Below are 21,008 nucleotides of genomic sequence, written 5' to 3'. Positions count from 1 at the left end.
AAAGCAACTTCAGGAATAATATATATATATTTGGGACAGAGTTGGGATATATATATACAGCTTTGATGGTTTTCTTTAGTTAATTTGCATTTTATATTCCGAGTCAGTAGGACTTGGTCAAGCCTGTTACATCTTGTCAGGATTATTGCAGCAGTTTGCATATATAGTCTATTTATAGCAAATATAGCAACATTTTGATCTATTTATAGCAAATATAGCAACATTTTGGACTATTTATAGCAAATATAGCAACATTTTACCAAGATTCTCCAAGATCACTCTTATTGATGGTGATCAGAATGTCTGAAAATTAGATGTAATCGTAGGACCGGTAATCTCCATGAAATAAATAGATTGATCTGGGAATAACTGGGTTAGCTATTTTTACTCTCGTTGGATGAATTTTCCCTGCAAGGTAAACAGTGCAAGATAATACGCCATCTGTTATTTGCTGTGAACCATTCCGTATTATGTATCGTACTATGAAAATTCAAAGGATTTAGTCCAGAGGATCTTTCATTTTCTATCTGATGAAAGTGGGACGTATTTTAAGTATGCTAGTGAAATCTGCTGTCGGTTCATATGTATCATTTTTGGAGATAACAGCATTTGACGTGTTTTGACACGTTTTCTACCAAAAATGAACTTTGAGCAAAAAAGATGTAATACCAAGTATGCACAGTTGCAAATTATTTCAAGATTTCATGTTTTTATGTCTCCAAAATTTCTTCTACAAGATGGTGTGATGCATTAACATATGGCTACACAGTCATTTGGGGGGGGGGGACCGATTACTTCACATCCCCTTAAGAAAGAAAAGTTGGAACCCAGGTCCAATTCAAGGTCAGAACAGTACAGTGCAAAAAGTAAAGAAAACCAATTGCTCTTATTGTGCAGCTGCAGCAGCTATGACATCACAACTTTTACAGATCAAGTTAAGTTTTGGTGCAAACAGTGGCAATTTTCAATAATAAAAAATTTGGAAAATACTCCCCTTCCCCGACCATCTTAATAGTTGGAAAGTAGCACTTTTGAAAAGTCCAGTACAAAGTTAACATTCTGTTGTGGACATAAATGGAACAGACTACATTTATGTACAGTAATATATGATACTGTGCTCATGTGTATGTGCATGGTGAGAAAGGTTACCATGGAAACAATATCAGCTGTTTTGAATACTATTGAATGTTTTTGAATAAGCTTAAATTTTGAATTCAGTTTGCTTTTCAGGAATGAACTGAATCTGAACCTGAATAAAAACACTCACAAACATTTAACTCTTCTCCTTGGGATTGCTTAAATTAACAATGTGTAGGAGTTGAAACTGGATAGAATGCAGAATATATATAACCTGTTATGTTAGTCTGTGGTAGTGTCTGTAGTCTCCTGTGGATCTTTTGGAAACTATCATAATAGGACAACTTTAAATCTCTCTCCATAACATTTATATTAACAAGGGGATATATATAGAGTCTTGACAAACAAGCTCTCCTTTTAAAGTTTGCCTGTGAAACGTGGAGTTGCTTATTTCTCTTTCTTTGTCATAGAAACTATTGGTGGTTACTGTGCAACAATTGGTATAATAAAATATAACAGTTTTGAAATAAAAACTAGGCTAAAACCAAAAAGATTAGTCTCTAAGATATGTGTTAGTAACCTTGGTTGCAGAACATTCCATAAAAAAAATAATGCTGAATTTCATTAATCTGTGAACCTTTACAAGTTTTTGAATTCTGCAGTCACAAACATACCGTATATGCTTGGTATGCATCTTTTTGATGTGTTATCATTCCATGACATAATATATCTATTTTGGTATATTGTCAAGGCTAAAACATTTTTTTTTCTATTTTAGTTTTCTCTGTCATGGCAAACTTCCATGAGAGCAGATCTATGCACTTTTGTAGCATTCATACCTTCCCCTCTCACATCCACTCACCCCCACCCCACACACTTCCCCTCTACATTCTGTTTTGAAAATGGTATCTTACACATTGCACAAACTTCTTTCATTAAATTAAAACATGAAAATTCATTTGATCATGTAAATGATATTTTGCCTTAGGTACAGTAATAGCTTGTAATGTGTGTTGCTAAGCCCAGGGTTGTACTTTGCAACTACTATGTCCAAGTCCAAATTGCTCGCTCTTTGTTCGAATCTGGTTTGTTCAGTTGCAAAAAGTTGCGTGTATTCAGCAATCAATACACAAGATCTTGCTAACCACTTTTTGTTTTTTTGCGTGCAAAATGTGCAATTGAAATTTGCTTCTCTCTGAGGATGCAAGTGGTGACAATAAGTTGTGTGAATGGAGCACGTACACAAATTTTGTTCTGCGTATCAAGCTACCACGCACTATAATACATGCAACCTCTGCAATACTTACTTGCAATTTGCGCACAAGTTTTTTGCAAGGGCGATCACAGTATGCTGGATGAGCGCCCTCTATTAGCATTCTTCCTATCACTTGAAGGTTTCCATACAAGTTTCCCTGCAAATTTCTATACATATAAGGATCTTTTACAATAATGGACAAAGGTTTAAATGTTTAGGTTGGTTAATTTCATTCCAAAATGCACATATATGTTCGAAATAATATGGTAAAGAAAGCTGGGTACTAAATATTTCAAGTAGCTGAACTTTTAAAAGGTATGCATTAGGTTTCACTCCATTGACTTTTGAATTAACTTCATCACTTTTCAAGTCCAGGAATAGATTGATATCCCTACCAACCAAACTATCACACCAACACACCTCATGATAGTTAAACTCAGCTATAATGCTTTGATGCCACTTGCAAATTTCCAATTGCTATAGCTCCTCCTCCCCCCTCCCCCCCCCATTTCATCAATGTATTTCTAACGTGCCTTATAAGGCTTACATCATCTTCCAATCCTATTTGCTTACATCATCTTCCATTTATATTTGTTTACACCATCTGTGGAGTATTTTGTAGGACTCCCTAACCAACTGGGTATTACTGAAATTGCAATTCGTGAATTTAAGTAACGCTGTACAGCAAAACACCTGCCTACAGTACATGTCTTCTTTTATTTTTCGATCTTTCCTCATTAAAATTACCTTATTTTAATAAGGAAAAAATCAATAATTTCATTAGATTCTAAAAAAAAAAAAAAATTGTGGCCCAGATACCTACATATTTAAAAATACAGTATTCACATTTGAAAAAACAAAATCAGATGTTTTCAATTTTGTTATGTTTGTCTTCATTTTCTGAAATGAAATTAGACAAAGTCAAGCTAACAGGAACTGCATGAGTACACAGGTAGCCTATGCAAAGTACAGTAGGTACAGCATGGGATTTTATAATATTGTGTTTTAGCAGGACCTAGTGAAAATGAATAAAACTCAACACAAAAAGCTGTTGCAATACAACCAAGAATCTATTAAGATACTGATAAATGGATATGTACAGTACATCTTTTAGAAAATGGACATATCACTTACACCATGAACATGTCACTTACACCATGGACATGTCACTTTATACTCATGGACATTATCACTTACACCATGGACATGTCACTTTATACTCATGGACATATTTCGCTTACATTATGGACATACCATGTACACCATGGACATATCACGTACACCATGGATATATTACTTACACCATGAACATATAACTTTACCATGGACATACCACTTACAAAATAGACATATTACTTACACCATGGATATATCACTTACACCATGGACATTTCACTTTATACCCATTGATATATATATCACGTACACTATGGGCATATCACGTACACCATGGACATGTCACTTACACCATGGACATATCACTTACACCATGGACATACCACATACACCATGGACATACAACATACACCATGGACATGTCACTTACACCATGGACATATCACTACACCATGGACATACCACATACACCATGGACATATCACTTACACCATGGACATATCACATACACCATGGACATATCACTTACACCATGGATGTATGACTTATACTGTGGGGCATGGTCATATCTTCAGAACTTATCTCAGTAGATATTAACCATTCCTTACATTAATTAATTAATGCATAAACTAGTCACTGAGAGAACATCTGCAGATTTTATTTTTCATTTCATATTCAAACTTTTTTAGATCTGTAATCATACATGACACTGGTTCAAATCCTGGTCGAATTCCATTTTATTTTGTGTCCTTTCAATCCCAATAACAATTCACGTGGGGTTAGGTCATGGAGCTATTAACGAAATAGCTCCATGGTTAGGTCAAATCTCTATTGATTCTGTGCAGCACACCCTGTAAAGAAATGAAAATCAGTCACAATTTTACACTGTAGGATAATTTTGCATAGTTGGGAGAACGGACAAGGATTATTTTTTTTTCTTTTCTTTTTGGAGGTCACTGCAAGGTTAAAACCCTTATTTCTAGCACTCATAGATTATTTTTCCAAATGAGTTTCTTTTTGCAAGAACAATTTAGTGTGCTTGTCGCTTGAGAGCTATTCTAGTCTCTGAGTAATTCAACTTGACATTTTGTGCTCATAAGCTGAAGCACAAAACTGAATGCAATGATTAAACCATCATGTTCTCTACTAGCTGTTGATCTGTATTTCTGTATATAGTTTTGAATGAATCATATTTCCTTTTTTTCTCATCTCAAAGATTTTATTTTGAAAGTTAAAAAATGGAGGGGGAAAAAAATTGGGTTTCTTTCCTCACAGCCCTGTAGAGAAGAGTAAACTCATATAACATCTCACCTATTTTTTCCTAATTTTCCTCTTTTCATCTTTGGAACATAGATTAATTTTTTGTCAATAGATATTTATGTTTTTGGGTTCGCCGCCTTAGAGCCTTATCCTTGAAGCTGACAGAAACCAGTTGATGGCATGTAGAACATAATCTTGTCAATATTTGTTCACAAGTAAACAGGTCACCCTCTTCAACATATTTTAATATTCCTTTTTACTCTTTAAAGTGTAAAACAACCATTTGACAAGTTTGATATCTGTCACCACGTCTTTATGTCCTAACATGTAGGCTATGTGACAGATATGTCAAAACATATCTTCAGGGTTTAGTTGCATTTACTGTAGCAATGTCCTGTCAGTAGGTATACTAAGCTTTCTCAACAACTGTGTCATATTTTCACCTAAGTCATATGACTCTTGTTTTTCATTTGAGACTGCATGGGTATTAAAAAAAAACCTACTAACTGCAGGCCTAGCTTACATTATCCAATATCGGTCTATGCATGGGTTCTCACCGAGTCTGAAGTCGAACGCTAGATCCGTTATATGCAGACCTGACCTAATTGTATAAGATCTCATGAATAATGCATGAACTAAGCAGTTTGATACACTCGCCAGTTAAGTGGCACTGTTCTGTGATAACCGGCCTAGAAGTAAGCACCCTGTTTCCCGTACAAAACAGTTGCAGCATTTCACTTTTAAATTCTTGTCGGAAGAGATTTTTTTGTAAATTGGGAAGTTTGAGGATGGTAATTAGCATACCTTGATTTGGATGCACACGTGTGAATTATCTTATCTTAATCAAACTGTATGAATCATCAAGGACATACCACCGGGCGTGAAACGAGGAGGAGCTTATAGGCTCTCTCCTCCCTACAGCTATGACCAAGACAACGGTGTGGCAGAGTTGGGGAGGGAAAATTACAGATTTGGTCCAATAAGTGTGAATCAAGGTCAATTATTCTAGTGCCATTGTAACTGTTTTCCTCGCAAGCCGTCAAGAATGTGACTGCTGACAGGTTGGGGTGTTACTTCGGTTTTGGTCAAAACACATCACCTGTAATGACAGAAAGGGGCCTGCCAAATTCTTTGCCAGTGGCTAGTTTACTTAACCTTTTAGAAAATGTAGTTCTCGAAATGTGACCGGTGCATACAATTTTCAAAGTCATTCTGTTTCATGTAGCTGTTTCGGTGTCGGTTGGAATGGAGTTAGTGAAGTTAATATTCTCGTTTTGTTTATTTAGGGCTTCTTCATGATATAGCAAATCTATTTAATACTCTAGGATTCAGGAAATTAGTAATGCAATTGCGGAACAAAAAGAACTTTTCAGAACTAAATCATGTGACATTTAATTGTTTGCCAAAATATTTATATCTTTTGGGGAAGGTGAGACAATTCTAATTTTATTGAAAAGAGATACATGAATGACTGTATGCAGTAAAAGTATTTTTTACTGAAGAAGCCCCTATTCAATAAATTTCATCGTCGAAATTGATTCTTAAACCGGTAAGTCACAAGCAAGTCTGGGACAATATTATACCAGAGAATGCGCCCATAGGGATAATTAGTTTCTGCCATGATTCATTCTACAGATGTCTTAAAGAGTGTGAAGACTCGCGCACAAAGAAACGTCTCATGCCGGTAATCTGACCTAGTTTCGAATGAGGTGTAACAGAAGTGTTAGACACCATCATCGATCCCAGAAAATACACACACACAGCTTGCTACCATCGGTAATTAGACACTAGTGTACAGTCAGTACATACAGCTGCGGTCAATACCCACAGCACAGCGTATAAACGATACAGCGATGGACATCTCAGGTCCAGCTAAAGATGACAAGGTATCACGTTCCATTACTGTACTGTCTTCATTTTGTAGCGACAAGAACAAAACGCCACTTGCAAGCAACGGAAAGTTAACTTTTTCAGATGGCCACACGCGGTTTGGGGCGAGTCTTCAATGCCTTTAATGTCATCTGGAGGAGTTTTAGACAAGACAAATTGAGGGTCATCTTGAATATTTGATGAAGTTTTGTCCATGAAATGAAATCATTCCAAAGTAATACTATCACAATAAATTTGATGTATACATCAAATGTGTATGTGTGTTTGGCCATTTTTTTTGGCACTTTTGGTATTTGTTGTTGTTCAAACAAATGAGTATAGTAAAGATGTGATTTTCAAAGCAGCTTTTTACATTTTAGTTGTCAATGTTTATTAAATTTGACTTAAATACCAAGTGGTACCCAAATTTACTTTAGGTTCTAACTAATCTAACTTAAGACACTCTCCTATGTAATATTTCACCAAATAAATGTTTCTTGAACAATAACTGATGCTCTTTTTAAGGGGTTTTCAAAGATTTTGTCCCTAAGAAATATTTTGTATACAGTATATTATTATTACTATCATATGCAGAAAGCAAAAAAGATGTGTGTTTCAATTCTGTCTTTCTTTCTTTGTAATGGGATTTAATAAATAGAAAAGAAAAAAACTTTACCAAAGTAAATGCAGAAAATAGATACCAAAAATAAAATTAAAAAAAAAACGTGAAAATATAAGGTACATGCTTTAAAGTTTGACATGTTCTGAATAACATCCATGTGTGGTTTTGGGAGTATTTCCATCCCTCCGAGGTGCCTCCAATGTTTGATTTGGTAACAGTGCAAAGGTGGCTTTTCCTTGACTGAGAATGAACTTATCAGCTTGGTGATTGGATCCAGTGAAAACTTGAGTGTGAGGTTTAACATAGTTGACAACTGAAACATGAGTTGTAATTCTGCTTCTGACCTGCTCTGGTGTGTCTGGTCTGGAAGATCAAGGACCTCAGTTCGATAGAGGGTTATATTTGGGTTAATTTAAGCAGGGTTCCCAAAATAGCTAGCTTGCACACAATGAAAGACTCAGCAGGTGTATTAAAAGGTACAATTTGATAAACTATGCAGCTCTCCGATTTTTAATTCCTTTTATCCTCCTTCTTATCTAAGTTTGAACGGGGAATCAAAACGAGTCAAAGAATTTGACAAATTTAGCAACATTTGGCAAAGTCCAATACCCTCTCAGAGTAGAAGGTTTATGGAAGTAAACATTTCTTCAGAAGATCTAATCATTAAATTTTTAAAAATGCTGCAGAAAATATCTAGCTCTATAAACACAAAGAGCTCATTAGGTAATTAGAGCTGTTGACATTGCTTCATGTGAAAGTGGCAGCAAATATGACATGTAAATAATTGTTATGATAACATAATGTACCAATTCTTACAGAATATGTTGACGTATACTTTTAAATCTCATTAACTTTTATGTCCAACTAACGTTTCAGTATCATATTGTTCACTAGCTTGACTCATATTTGCCTCAATTGATTGCCTGTGTGTAAACCCTGCCCCTCCCCCCCTCTTCCATGAAGCAATGATTGCCTTATGCATGCAATGCACCCACCTCATGAAAACAACAGTGCCCTAGCTGCACTTTGCGGTACCCTCCCTTCTTCTCCCTGCCCTCTCCTCCGCTCCCTTCCCATTCTCTCCCTACCCCTTCTTCCTTATAACTTCAGTACCCCTTCCATACCCACTCTTTGCCTCACCCCCCTCCCTCTCCTTTGTCATCTTGCAGGGCTAAAAATTTTATAGAGTCACTCTACTTAATACCAACTGTTACACATATATTTTCCTGATGCAAGTTTTTGCATTAATTGAACATTTTTTTCAAAAATAATACACTGAAGTAAGATTGTAATTGATCAAAATAATTCTTTCACACAAATCTTTTCTCCAAATGAGCATTTATTGGAGATAAAATAAAATAAAATTTGTTACTCAATACACTGTATATATATATGTAGCACAAAGCACAATTGTAAAACAAGCAAACTAATGCATTTCACTAGTATGGGATTCTAGTATCCTAATAAAACTATGTATCACAAATTTTAATCAAAATGTATAACTTCAAGTTCTCAGCTGATCCATTTGGATTTTAGTTATAATGTAAACTATGGTCAAAGTACATGAGATTTGAAGATGGTCCAAAAAATGACAGAAAACAAACAAGGAGAGCAAACTTGACACTTGTCTGATTAACTTCATATTAATGAAAGTTCTTTTGAGCAACCGTCCAGGGCTTTTGAAGTTAGATGTGAACTTTGGTCTTTTAGAGACTGGTCCAATTTCTTCAGTTTTACACAAGTATAGTAAAAGTACAGTATTAGAATGTTTGATAAAATATCTCCTGTATTTTGCCTCATTCATTGTACTTTGAATATGGTTATTAAGTAGATATCAGCATCGTACATTTCCAATGTTTTATCAAACTATGTGGCAGGTTTTTTTTTTTTTAATGCCAAAAGCAGGGTTTTTGAACATTACAAATTCCATAAATGACTGTCTTAAAAATTAGTATGGGTATCACATCACACTGTCCCATGTGGGCAACCAACCGGCTCGAATTTTGGCTCTCCTATAAAGCAGTCTGTAATTTGATCCAACTGCTGGCCTTGATTTATGCACCATATGAAGGTTTTATAGTGAGTAAATATTCAGTAATAACATAAGAGAACTTGATTCAGTCCTCAACATTTCGTCTTCAGAAACAGTTTTTTTTAATATTTTTGCATAGGGTAACACATTTTCCCCAAAAATACATAGAAATTTTCCCAAATTTGGACTTTTCCTCCACTTTTTATTTAATGAAACTTGGCCTGTCAAGCTAATTAGATAAGATTTTTTGTATAAAACTTGAATAAAAGAAAAATCTTATCGAAACCAACTCAAAAAGCCGCTTTAAAATACACCTGCGATGTCTGAGAGTAACACGAGAAGGAATTAAAAACCGCTGTGGAGAGTACCTTCTAGGGCCATCTGTCTAAATTTGAGGCCACTAGAGTTTGCAGTTTTAAAGTCACATAAATCACTTCTCATTGTGTTGAAAGACATAATTCAGCGAATTTGCACTATTTGAGCTGTTTTGGATCTCCCAGAAGAAAACTTCTGAAATTAAATCTTTCATTTTAATTTTTTTAAACAAAGTTTCAGACCAAGAATTTATTTGTCCACATGCATAAAATGGAATTTTCTTGTTTTATCCTAAAGTTGGTTTCACTGCATGCAAAGCAACTGTTTTCATTTGCAATGTAAAACAGAAATTCATTAAAAATAGACAGTCCATATTGAGTTTGGTGTTAAGTACGGGAAATATAATTTTCTCTAGTTAATTTCCAGGTTTCAAAAACATTATGTCATGTAGATTCTTTGAATAAATTAAGTCCTGTTGGCTTTGACATTTACATAATCTTCACATGTATCCCTAGGACTATATCCAATCCAATGTGTCCTTGGCAAATTTTTCTCTGTGCATAACGTTTTAATCTTAAATGAAACCCCACATAGTATGATAACCATTTTTAATGTTGTGCATATTCTCCCGAAGAAAATGCAAGATTTATTCCTGTCACTTTGGTGGATCAACGCTAAAATTCAAATGTTGATTTCTCAAAACAAAGACAAAAAAGGCTGAACTGATTTATTTTAAATAGATTGTAAACCTACTGTACTGTACCAAAACTGATCCCCCCCCCCCCCCCCTCTGTGTTATTCTTGGTTCAGAAGTTTGTTTGTATCTGAGGTATGATATTTTTCTTTGCAATATTTTCACACAGCCAATTATTCAATATAAAACCATATGAGGCAGGGCATTGAATAATCTATCCAGAATCACAAAATGTTATGCCAAATGGGCAAATAGCTACGCAAGTGCAATTTGAAGATGCATGTAACACTTTTTTAACACAGTCATGAACCACAGTATTGTAGAAGAGACAATATCCGGAGCCTTCAAAATTGCTACGAAAAATATGAACCCTAAATTAAGATTCCCTGGCAACTGCAGACCTTAAGGAGCCCCAAGATCAATTGGGCTCAAAGCTCTCAATTCCTGAGAGAAAACATCCAGGTTTCTTCCTTTCTTTGGGTTAGATGCCTACAAAGCGTAGTAAGGATGAGAGAGATACCATATAAGGTGCCTTATATCTAGAAGCCCTCAAGTATGTTTAATATCATACAGTACTTCTGTACAGTTGATGTGGCTCACAACATCAACTGGTTGACAGGTTTTCCAGTGATAGTTTGGGAATGAAAATGATGATTTTTCAGTGAAAGATAACGATTATTGTCTTTTCTGCTTCTGTGGAGACCCATACTGTACATGGAGAAGATTGAATGTTTGAATAGAACATGTACCTATAACAACCATAAGCATGTTGGGGGGGGGGAGGGAGGAGGTGAAGGATAATTTTCTAGAAGAAGAGAGTGCAAAAATGGAGAATGGATGGTTAGTAAGAAGGGGGAGGAACTTCTCCCCTATGCTTATAACTTTAACTTTCCCATACATGTACACATTTCAGTATTTCTAGCATTCTCTTATAATTTGCCATACATGTACAAATTTCAGTATTTCTAACATTCTCTTATAATTTGTGACAGTCGATAATGTATGGATGAAAGTCATGAGAGAGTAGTGAACTAAAAGCATGACAGCGATCTATCATTGCAAGATTGTATAATAAAGTTGATTGCACATGATTCATGTTTTGAGGAATATAGTTCATAAACACGGCCAATATTACATTAAATTGGATAGCTAATTGAATTCCCTAACAGAGAGAGAGAGAGTAAAGTATACGTCAACCGTACCGTGATTCTTCACCTCCGAAAGTGAGGAAGAGATTATTATACGCAGTTACCGGGACAACACGTCAAGTTTGTGCAATATCGACCATCCTAGGGAGGGTTGTCGATCAACTTGCACCCTCAGGGTGTCACTCTGTGAAAGTTTGCCATCCCTGTTGATGAGATATTAAAGTTTTATTCGTTAGCGTTTGGCCATCGAGTTTTATAGCTGCCAATCAGGTGTGCGGCTACAGACTACAGTTATTGATTAGCAACAGAGGCGATCTGTGAGTCAGAACTACTTCATCTTAGACCTTCACGGTATTGATTCCAGAAAGATTGGTCATCTCTACCGAAAGAAGGTACAGACCAAAAAATTTAGGCAGTCCTTTTAAAAATTTCCGCCAGGTAGATTTTGATTTTTTTTTTAAATTCTCTAGTAGCCCTGTGATTAGCAAGTACACCTGGAACGCACATTAAATAAACAGAGAAATGAGTGTACTTCACATGAATGGATCAGACCTTTCACCTTGGGCTGCTGATGGCATGTCCGATGTGCAATTGCTTTCATCAGAATCCCTTTAAAAATTTAAAGTTCACACCCCGGAGGGAACTTGACACTTTTGTTCGCAAACATGAATGGTATTACTAGACAATTAGAAATCTACCATACCGTATACTATGGGGAGCTTCAGCATTCTACCAAGGACATTGTCATATCGGTTCTTTAACATAGCCGCAGATACAGCTGTACGGTTAGGTAATAATGCGCATGATCTATATTATTGTAATAGATCATCAATGATTGTATAGAGCTACATAACATATTTCAACCTACGGTATGTGTGCTAGTGAATTGTGAAATAATTTTCAAAAGATCTCATCTTCAATACATTACGAGAAGAATTGCACGTGCATGCACATGGCAGAGTCAACCATGTCTAATGTAACTGAATTACAAGGAAGTTGTCTTCAGTTAGTTCAGTCCTCACCTCACATGTCTCCTCTCAACTATTGCACTATTATTTAATACGCACCGTGTGCTGTATTGTTTACACGCTTTGAGATACCTCCCAGTATGTATATGTACAGTAGTACTCATTTGATTAGCATACCGCCCTCCATCTACCTTCTGTTTTCAATAAAATGTAAAAGTCTATCGTCATCGTAAGATTACTTAGCACTCATTATATAGCCTGTCTGCTCGAGATAATGTAGTTGTCCTTGAATTAGTATAAGGTTGAATAAGACAATTGTCAGAATGTAATGGATTGTTGATTATTCACATTTCACAATGTTTGAAGTGGTACGAGCACTTGCCAAACTGCCAAGTTAAGCAGCAACTGATTCATGATAAGGGGCAGTGGAATGGGAGAGGAGTGGGGGGAGTAGGAAGTGGGAAAAGGAGTGGGGAGAGGAGTGGGAGAGTGGGCATGCTTGTAAAATGCCTCAAAAGGATAGTGCCCCTGATGCAAAAGGCTGTTTTGAAGGTGTCAAGGTATACACTAGAAGAAAAATTCACCTAATCTCTTAAAGGTCGTCTGTATAGGCCCCAAATTATAGCACGCTATAATTTCAAGATATTTTCAAGAAGTAATTTCCTGGAGGTCTTTATTCTTCAAATTGTTCTCAGACAGTCTATATGAACACACACGATGACTGAATGTCCCAAATGAGGTAAATTTTCTTCAAGGTGGTAATAAAATAGTTTCAGAATTTTGACCACAGGTGACCAGATTTGGGGCCAATACAGCATACCTTTAACTGCTCATCCACTTGTGAGTGTCAGCATTTAACTTCCAGGATAAGTTTCTTAGGATATAGCTATTAACTAACCTCTGAATCTAAACCAGACAAATGTGAACATCTTCCACGTAAATTACATATTTTTTGTTCTGTTAAATTGTTAAAAGTATATTTCACAAGAGCACTATTAAATAAGTTGCTTGATGCCTCAGTTGGAAGCTGAGATCTTAAAGAACTTTTAATCCTGGGAGTCTGCATCTTGAACAATTGTTGACTGAGTGACTACATTTGACTCTTAAACAAATATAAAATTTGTATAAGTCATGAGTAATGGAAAACTGACAGTGAATTTTTTATCCATTTTGTTTCCCTCCAAATATCAAATTTGTCAGCTGAGTCCCCATGCCGTGCATTGTGTGTTTGTCGTACAGAAGTGCTTGTAAATAAAATATAGAGATATTAATAATACAAACCAAACATGTATCGTATGAAACAGGAAAAAAAGAGAGAATATATGTGAGTTCCTTGAGTTGAATTCACATCTGATATGTCAAGGATATTTTTAAAGTGACTTTCAAGGTTCTCTTTGTTAATTTCATGAATAAAGCAAAGATTTGATCAAGCTCAAAGGATCGAAGGACTGCGCACTATATGTGTGTGATTCTATTCAGTGTCCGGTTTCATGTGCAAACAGTGCGGTTGGCATCGGCAATCTGTGCTTGCTAGGAATTAGAATGACTGAGGTATGCTAGCATGGTGCTTAGTTGTTGCAGATGTGGTGGTACTTAAGTGCAACTGTGGTGGTACTTTAGTGCAACTGTGGTGCTATTGCGGTGCCGATGTGGTGCTAATGGCTAGTACAGATGACTCTTGCAAATGCTAGCTAGCTCTATGCAGAGATGAGACAACATAAATAACTCAACTCATTTTTCTATGTGCATGAGCTGCACATTAATCGATTTTAATCTTCATCATAAATTTGCTTGTAAAAGTTCTTATAAACAAATTTTGAAAGTTTGCAAATGACACAGAAATATTGTATAAGAGTGAAATCATGATGAAAATGGTGAAATCATGGTGAAATCATGGTGAAACAACAGATCAACTGGCATTCAGATTTTATCTGTGTGTGTTTGTTTCTTGAGGACTCTCTTTGGAAATTTGAAGTGTCTTCCTCCCGGTGGTTTAAATGCATTGCAATTGTAGACGATTGTTTGAAAGATCTTTGTAAAGTTCTTGATCGCCTATCAATGACACATCATTCCAGATTCTTGACCGTCTTATTCTTGTTAATATTTGAAGTCTGTTCCACTATTGATATTGTCATCGGGAGCCACTCTGCTGTAACATTACGTTGGTATGGTTATCTGTTTTTTCATCTTGATTACTTTAGTCTTTGAGAGTGGGGATTTGCTATGTCATTTATTACTCAACCCACTGCGATGTCCATGGGATATAATTTAGTTCTCTCGTGACTAAACGAGTAACACCCTCGTCGAGTCTTAATTATTCCTAGTCACTATGAGGTCAGAAATTGCAACATGTTTAGGTTGCCACGAGATCACACTTGATTGCCTGCTTAATTGTAGCAAGGGCTTTAGAATCGCTTTTCTTTTTTAAGCCTTTAGTCACAATAAATCTTTCTTAGCGATGAGTCACGTACATCAAACAGCATAATTAATGACACTTACATGAATATACAGAAAACAAGAAGAGGGAAAAAAACAAAACCATGCCAAGATGCGGCAACATGTGTAAGATGTCTCTCTTAATGGGGAGTAAATATCAAATGAAGAATGGGGGAGAGAAATACTGTAGGGTCAACAAACTAATGAGGAGAAAATGTGTACACACAAAGATATCTGAGTCATTAATGGCAGACATACAAATTAACTTTACAAAATCTTGGCTTTAGCTAGCTGTTATCATAGGATATTTTTCGGTCTTTTGTGAGTGTTTAATCTTCAGTTGACTATACTGCTTTGCAGTTACAAGTGTAAATTATTCTTGAATGCACTCCCAACCAACCACCCAACAAACCAACCAACCAAACCCCCCCCCCCCCTTTTTTTTAAATTTTTTTATCAGACTGTGGAAGGACTACACAAGACTCAGATCTCTCTATTGTCCTAAACTTTAGGAAACTGAATCTTTATTTCAGCAAAACAATATTTATCACTCTTCCCTTTGAAAATTGCTTTCCAGTAAGTGATCGTCAACGATCACATGTGTGGACTTCATCAATATTAGATCATTGAAAGTGTCATTCAGCCAAAGAGCACAATACTCATAACAGTTGAATTATGCGAACATTGTAGCATTATCAGGACTAGTTTTGGTGAACTCTTGTTTCAAGGTTTGTTAAACTGGAAACCTTTCTTGACCAGAAAGATGTCTGATGGATGACATACTGTATAGCAGCTTTCCATAGTGAAAAACACTGGTTGTACCTCAAGCCTTGTTCACATTTGAGATCTCAAGGACGATTTGACTCCCCAAGGACGATCAAGATCACTGTGTGGATGCTGGATCAGACTCGCTGCAATCATGATGTCGCTTTCGGGGAGGATCCTGACACTGCAAGGGAGTATCAAGATTGTATAAGGTCCCCAGTTCGAGTCACTCCAAGATTAATGAATGTCGTCCAGTTACAGAGTTGTTGACAATTGACAATTCATAATCAGGGACGTTAAATATGAATGTAAGAGACTGACTTCGGTCAGCTTGCGGCTTTTGAAAAGCCAATGAGGCTTCTTCGAGAGTTCCTGCTTGCAGGAGGATCTCAAATAAATACATACTTACATTGCGGTCGCTCCTCGGGATGATCAATGCGATCCGAGATCTTGGAATACTCGTCATCGTCACTTCCACATGAACCAGCAAAGAAGTAATTTCATAACAAAGAGAACCAAGTAAAAGGAAAAGGGGTTTGTTTTGTGTTCACTTGGTTTTTGAAACTACTTTGTTCGTCATGACTGCACTGCAGTGATGTCGATTGGGGTGTCTTTGCCTACCTCAGTATTTGAGAAAGTGGTCAGTACGCTGGGGTATACACTCTGGTCCGTTCAATGGGAACATTAAATGGCGGTCCCGGGAGTAGGAATGGGAGCCAATTCACACCCTTGTCTCGTTATCCTCTGAACACTTATCGCAAAAGAGAAGGCTTGATATAAGCCGGTGTTCATCCAGGATCTAACACGGATATGGTCTCAAATAAGCTACTGTAAGGCTTCATGATCCTTGGGTCTCTAAACTAACTCAACTAAACTAACGCCCTCACGGTAAATTGTTAACAGTCATTGTGTCCTTTTCATTGATTACATAATGTTTTCTGTACGTCGCTGATCCGCCTTGCGTTCTCAAAGTGTGGATGCAATAACTACCGATCCGAGGAGAGACAGGATCCTGAGTCTCCTCCTGTTCTCAAATGTGAGCAAGGCATCTGACCCGCAATCATGATCTCGCTTTCGGGAGGATCATTGATCCAAAATGTGGATGCAATAACTACCACTCCGAGGAGAGACAGGATCCTGAGTCTCCTTGCGTTCTGAAATGTGAGCAAGGCATCTGGATCATACCCGGGATCAGATCCGCAATCATGATCTCGCTTTTGGGGAGGATCATTGATCCACCTTGCATTCTCAAATGTGGAAGTGTAAGAGTTCAGCTTTACTACCTCTCGGAGGAAAGACAGGATCCTGAAAATCCTAGCGTTTTGAAATGTATAGCAAGGCATCAATCATTCACAAGGATGATTTGGTTTGACCAGATAAAACTTTTGTCATCTCATTAACATACTTGACAACCCGTATGAATTTATCAACCCTTATATTACATGCGTACATTAGATGGTCGCATAGACAGGTATTCTTTTGTCACTAACCAAGCAGACGAGAAAAACCATGCCTGAAAATTTTAGGGCTAATAAATGCTACTTTACCTGTTGCCTGGATGCTCATTTAGACTTTGATGAGTCATAGCAACATAAAATATCAACGTATTTAAAGAAACAATGAATCCCTAACGAGTTATCCCGTGTTGTCTCTTAAAAAACAATCAAATACCTCAACTGGGAAATAAATCTGATAAGATTCCCAGTTTCTTTTGCTTCTTTTATCGAATCCGAGAATCAGCGGCGGTATTTCATCTCAGAGATCTCATCTTCATCTTCATCTTTATTGTCTCTTAGTTGAAGAAGAATAGACAATAAACTCTAGAGTAAAATGATTCTAAATCCATGATAATCAATATATATGATACCAGCAGTCCCCGGGGGTATGTACATCTTGTATTGCCATCTCGACTTTGATTTTTTCTCCTCTCTGCAGTTTTACTCGTCTCTCCAGTTGTCATTCTTGGTTCTAGAGTTTTCTCACATCCATAACTGGTGGACAGTATCTCATTTCAATCTTATTTTTCGATTTGATTTCACTTTTTCTGTGAAACATGAGACGCAGGAATTGTCTGTGGTTGGTCATTAGTATCAAAAATTCTCACTCAGAGGAGGTGTCAAGAAAGCAAAACAATGTTTTTTTCTTATTTTTTTTTTTTTACGTCCATTTTTTTCAATGTAACACATAAAGTGACTAGTCTAGAATTTTGGAGACAGTCTTTGAATTTTGTACGTATTTTTAGACGGGGAGGCTATTGAGAAGAAATTAATATTAACCAATAGGGATATGAATACAAAGTGACTTTTAAAGGGATGTAATTTGATAAAGCATGATAGCTAGGGTAGTGGCTAAAGGAAGAGAGGTGCCTCAAGTATTACAATGTCAGTCTGAAACTGTTATCGCTTTAAAAAACGATACTTAAATTTGGACAAGATGTCTCTTGTTCCTTCCACTCACTTTTAAATGATGTGCCAAAATGAAAGGGATTGTCCCCTAGAAGTCACATTATCAAGAGATACCTTGGGAAAACATGTCAAAAGTGATCCTAATATGAGACATCTGGAGCAGCATTGGTTTGTATAGCAGCAGCTTCTGATCGAGAATTTGGAATTCTATACACCAATTGATGCATATAAAAGATATTGCAAAATCATGCAAAGTACATACTTTACATGTCTGGAATATTCTATTTACAAGCAAACTTCCCAGAATGTCTGTTTTGGGATATATATACAGTATGTACAGTATGTCTCGAAATTGTCTAGTTTTAAAACCTAAGGAGACTCTTGTTGCACTGAATCCGATTCCCTCGCGTCGCATTCCTCGATATGGCACGGCCATAAATTTTACGCTCTACTGGACATTATGCATCTGATAAGGTTGCTAATGTGAAGAATTTAATTACCTGATTGTAATCCATGCATGTTTGACCCAAATAAACTTCTGGTCTGTGTATTCAAATCATGGTAATTATGTGAAAGTTTGATGCGTGTAACTTTATCTTCTTTGGTTTTTGTTTGCATTTATATTCACACATAAACAACAGTGAATTTCAATGCAATTCATATTAGAATGCTTCTTAACCATTATCTTTATTTTTATTAATTTTTCTTTTTCTGTTGAAAAGGATTTATCAAATTCTGCTAATGTTTGTGTCTTCCAGACCATTTCAAAGTGGAACATTGGTTCTATTTGAAAGGACTAATTCTAATTTTTGTACTTGTAAACAATCGTGTGTTGTGTGTTTTTTTTTTAAATTTGATTATACTTTACTTCATACTTCTATCAGATAAAGGTTAAGAACTGTTCATACTGTCAGTATGAGCAGTATGAATATCATACTTCTACCAGATAAAGGTTAGGAACTTCATATTACTGTTCATATTGGCAGTATGAGCAGCATGAGTATCATACTTCTACCAGATAAAGGTTAAAAACTGTTCATACTGTCAGTATGAGCAGTATGAATATCATACTTCTACCAGATAATGTTAAGAACGGTTCATACTGTCAGTATGTCAAGTGCTATGAAGCATGACATGAGAGGACAGCATAGAGTGGCAGGGTTTCCCCTGGGATTTCTCATGTGAGAGGCAGTAACTGGTTTGTGACACTGGATGATGTGAGCATACATGGGGTGGGGGGGGAAAGGTCTGGTGGCATGGTCACCCAGAAAGTATTGTTATACATCCTACTGTCAATCATCCTTACAATAAATTAGATTAAAGTGCTATGTGAAATAAGCCAAAGAACTATTATTTGTTGCTATAATTGTGTGTTCACAGCCATTTATTTAAATGTCAGATGACCGCATGGGTTTAACAAGTTGGATTGCAATCATTGCATATTTGAATCCTCTGAAATAGTGAGGCGGCGATGTTGGTAATATTTTTGCGAGGCGGTCGCGAAATACAGAGAGGTGACCACCTCACAGAATGAATACCAGCCTGGGAAACCCCGGAGTGGTATGAGCATTGCATAACTGTCCCAACTGGATGGATGAAGTAGTATAAAAAATCCAAAAGCAATCTACAGTTTGCTCATCTGAAATGACTTTCTAAATTGAAAAGATTCCAAATTTGAGTTAAAATGTTGAATTGGAAGCCACCCGATTTGTAAGTTGTAATCCATACGCCCTTCCAAGCATCTCCCACATTTTGGGTCGCTTAAGTGTCGTAAAAATAACTGCTGATCATTATTATTATGATTATGATTATGATTATTATTATTATTATTATTATTATTATGGGTCAGATACTGTAGAAACATTGGTTATCATATTAATTGAACGAGAAATGAAGAAATATTGTTTGATAACATTCTTTCAAACGTCATTGGTCCATAGCCAGGATACTTCAGTCTGCACATGCATTTGTCTGAACTGTATCAATCCTTTACAAATTTTTGTTTTTTTTTTCTTTTCAGCCGTGAAAGCCTTTGTGACACAAAACTCAATAAAAATTGCTTCAAATTGGAGCAGAGGATACCCTTCTCCCCTACCAACATTATCAACGACAACCAGACCATACTGCAAGAGAAGCTGTCACAGCAAGTTTTATAATCCAGCTGGTTTCTGTGCCTTGCAGTTATAGTGACTCTTTGCCTATGTTGTGCTAGTTGTTGTCCACAAAAAAAAAAAATTCATTTATTCCCTTATAAAAATCTATGTCAATAAAATTGCAGTCATGTCTAGTTCAAAAACCCGTCTTCGTTTCAGAAGGAATCATCAAAGAATTTTGACGTCAGACGAGTAACCGTGGCAACAAGAAGATTGGTATCCATGGTGATTCATTAAGTTAATGATGTAAACTTTGAGGTAATATGGTACTCTATTTATGGTAATAGTTGTGTCAACAATCATTCTAGCTTTTCATTTCCATTTTTTTATTTTGCTTCTTTGTTTTACTGAGGCTTTAACCATCATCTGCTAAAATTGTCAGAAAAAAAAGAGAAGTTCTCCTGGAAGTTTGATATTGTAGTCCATATCGAACGGAAGTCATGAAATGTTCTTTTTATGGATATTCATATACAGGATGCGGCTGTTCCTTATTAAAGAGTCTTTTAGGTTAGTGTTCCTATCATTTATACACATAGAAGGGAACAATATGCAGAATTCTGCAAGCAGAATGATAAAAAAACATGATGGACTGTGTAATTGAGAAAATCAAGTCACATCCAAGATAAGTTCTTATTTCTGGTCTCATTTCTTCTACTAAGGTTTAAAAATGTGATGTCCTACGCTCTTATAATTTTACAGGTGAAAAGGTTTTGTTCTGACATTTAATTAGGTTTTAATGTGATGTTTACAACTAAATATGTATGCCTGACTGATACAATGGACGAATATAACTGTCATGTCAATACAGCATCGTTTGGAAAATATTACAGTAGTAGTATCATTGATCACATGATATAAACAAATGTACTTTGATTTATTTTTGAATGAATGAA

The 21,008-nt window shown here is 36.2% G+C and overlaps 1 protein-coding gene across 2 annotated transcripts in view; it reads left to right on the top strand.

Moving 5' to 3' along the window:
* LOC139966544 (lysophosphatidic acid phosphatase type 6-like) overlaps positions 1-20,511 on the top strand; it is a 39,736-nt gene extending 19,225 nt beyond the window's left edge. The window contains exon 10 of one of the 2 annotated variants that reach the window (XM_071969693.1): positions 19,983-20,511. The gene's annotated coding sequence lies outside the window, so the exon portion shown is untranslated. Of the gene's footprint in view, positions 1-6,343; positions 6,766-19,982 lie in introns of those variants that run through there. The other variant, XM_071969694.1, reaches the window with a different exon arrangement.
* The last annotated feature ends 497 nt before the right edge of the window (positions 20,512-21,008 follow it).

The sequence above is a fragment of the Apostichopus japonicus genome, chromosome 4 (assembly GCF_037975245.1).
Source record: "Apostichopus japonicus isolate 1M-3 chromosome 4, ASM3797524v1, whole genome shotgun sequence".
Lineage (NCBI taxonomy): Eukaryota > Metazoa > Echinodermata > Holothuroidea > Aspidochirotida > Stichopodidae > Apostichopus > Apostichopus japonicus.
The sequence above is the reverse complement of the archived record's forward strand: the minus strand, read 5'-3'. Positions and strand labels throughout refer to the sequence as shown.